General features: G+C 44.4%; 1 long non-coding RNA gene across 1 annotated transcript; it reads left to right on the forward strand.

The window, feature by feature from the left end:
* The first annotated feature begins 206 nt into the window (after positions 1–206).
* Positions 207–2,528, forward strand: LOC123181032 (uncharacterized). Its single transcript, XR_006491454.1, has 3 exons — positions 207–1,464; positions 1,700–2,222; positions 2,517–2,528. It is a non-coding gene; the product is annotated as an uncharacterized lncRNA (long non-coding RNA).

A 2,528-nucleotide genomic window follows, 5' to 3' on the forward strand; every position in this document is an offset into this window, starting at 1 on the left:
GAGGAGGAGATCTTAAGGCAATTAAAGATATTCCAAGCGATGAACCAATGGCTCTAGCAGATTTCCTTAACACTTGCACCATTCGCTAGAGCATGAAGACAAAAGAGGTTGGAGCATCTGTTGTTCTGGAAGGTTCGCCGTAAAAAAACATCTATGATATGTCAGTCTGGGGGAAATTCATGACCTGGCTTCGAAAGCTATATGGAAAAGCGCAGCCTGAGGGAAAAACGAAATTGTTTGCCTGGCTTATGGTCAGAACCCGAATTAAACTCCAAGGTTGACATTGCCTATTCAGCAGCTACAGGTTCTTTATCAGCGCAGACAGAACTTACCTCCTGACAAACATATCAATGAGAGGTCAAGCAAAGAGACAAGGAATGTTCCATACCGATCTACAGGTACAAGATAGTACTCCTATGAAATGAAGACCTGTGAGTCCTGGAGATCTACAAAAGATAAATCAAAACAAGCTCTAAGAAGAAATAAGATAAGGTGCAGAAACCTTTGAATAGTGATGGCAGCCTTGGGAATGGCAATTTCAACGAGACTGATGATTCTGCTGCAAGAAAAAGGGGTAGGCATGGGGGATCTTCTCTTGATGGGAAAAAGCACAAGCGCTTGAAGTATCCTAATATTGATGCAAATCCCATGAATTTGACCAAAGATGTAAGAGGAAATGTTTACCACAACATGGTGATGTCTCGTCCTGAATGCACTGAAACTAATGAAAAGCCACCAATTTTGCAAAGAAACAGCACTGAGAAATCATCTCCAAAAAAGGTGCTTCAGAGAGAGCATTCTGATTGGGTGAACTTCGTGAGTGTCCTTGGGAAAATGACAACAGGAGCACAAGGAAACAATTTGAAAGAAATGGTTCTTCTAAGTTTCTTGATGATATAAAGCAACTAATGTAGATAATTTCTACCCCAGTGTGAATACCAGGAAGGTTGCTCTATCTGCTTCCCATGATCAGAGGAAACCATCCCCGCAAGAATTTAATACTGGAGGTAATATAAACCAGGAAGGATTCCCAAGGAAGACCGCCGGAAACAACTTTGATAATAATAGGTCTCAGCAGAGGAAATGTTTCACAGGGTCGGCAATTGCCAAGGACTGATGATTGAGATTCAGAGAATGTATTACATCCAGATAGGTCGATAGGGAAAACAGGCAGAAGAGAAACAAAAATGGCACAGGATTGAATGCTAGATCATGTAGATCCGAAGAAGATTACTACCAAGCTTCCTCGGAAAGTCCGAATGGTACCAAGAATGGCATTGAGTCTAGAACACGGAAATCAATTTCCCCTGCAGAAAATGAGGAAAGAAGTAGGAATAACTCTTTGATAGAGACTGGGAAAGGTGGGAAGAGAAGAGACAGTTCTTCGGAACAAGACAATCTATTCTTTAAAAAGTACGATAAAGCTAAGCCAGAGCTGAAAGGTCCAATAGAAGATTTCTCACAGTAAGTGACAATATACTTGATGCATTTTAATGCCCTTTTGAAGTATTTCTGCTAGTGCATTTAATTTGTTTGGCTTGTTTGCACACTCATCACCAAGATATACACTACCTTCTCGCGATAATATCTACTACCCCTATAAAAGCACGAAGTGCGGAGATCCAAAACTTAATCCTATCCATCTAATCACATCCGTACGGTTCAGATTAGTCACTAAAACACGTTTGGTCTAAAACAGGTCTTTAGCCACTCCACGTTTATCCTCCAAACAAAACTGCTACCTGTCCCGAACAGACGTTGTTCCTCGTGGCCGACCCCACGACTCCCTCCCCGTCCTCGCTATGCCACATCGCCTCCCTCCCCGCTGCCGCTACGACATGGGGTTTGATATATCGAGATCAAGAGGAAGCGGGTGACCCCTGGAGAGAGCAGTCGGGCGGTGGTGGCGCCTCGGGAGGACGAGCGCGACGGCGGTTTGAGGAAGCTCGTGTCTTTTTACACCACCCCTGACCCCTCCCCTACACGCACCCGCAGCGTATCCCCATCGCTCCGGGAGGTCGACGACGGGCTCCTCCGGCAAGCACGGGGCGTTGATGGTCTCTTTCGGGCATGGTCGGATCTGCGTGTCGGCAGCTGCAGGAAGGCAAGGATCTGGCCGTGCTCCACGACCACCACAACCAAGGCAGGGAGCGCTGCTCCGACCTCCTCTCTTATGGCTTCAAGTCTGACGATGCCCACGACCAGGCGTGCTCCCCTCCAAGGTATGAGGAACATTGTATACATATTGAACAGTTTTTGTGACGGAATTGTAGAACTTAGTAGTATATCTGTATTTGCAAATTCTGTATATCAATGTAGTGAATTAGTTTGCCAAAAAAAGTAGTGAATTTGATGTACCAGACTGTTGTCAGTACAATTCAAACTGACTGCATTTTGATCCCTAAGATATACATATCCTTTAGTTCAGAAAAAAAAAACAGTAACACAAGGTCAATTCCACTCACCGGCTACCATCTGTCTTGGATTTTGATTTTGATTTTTCCTAGAGATTTCAGGATAGAAAGGCA

This window comes from Triticum aestivum, chromosome 1D (assembly GCF_018294505.1).
Source record: "Triticum aestivum cultivar Chinese Spring chromosome 1D, IWGSC CS RefSeq v2.1, whole genome shotgun sequence".
Classification (NCBI taxonomy): domain Eukaryota; kingdom Viridiplantae; phylum Streptophyta; class Magnoliopsida; order Poales; family Poaceae; genus Triticum; species Triticum aestivum.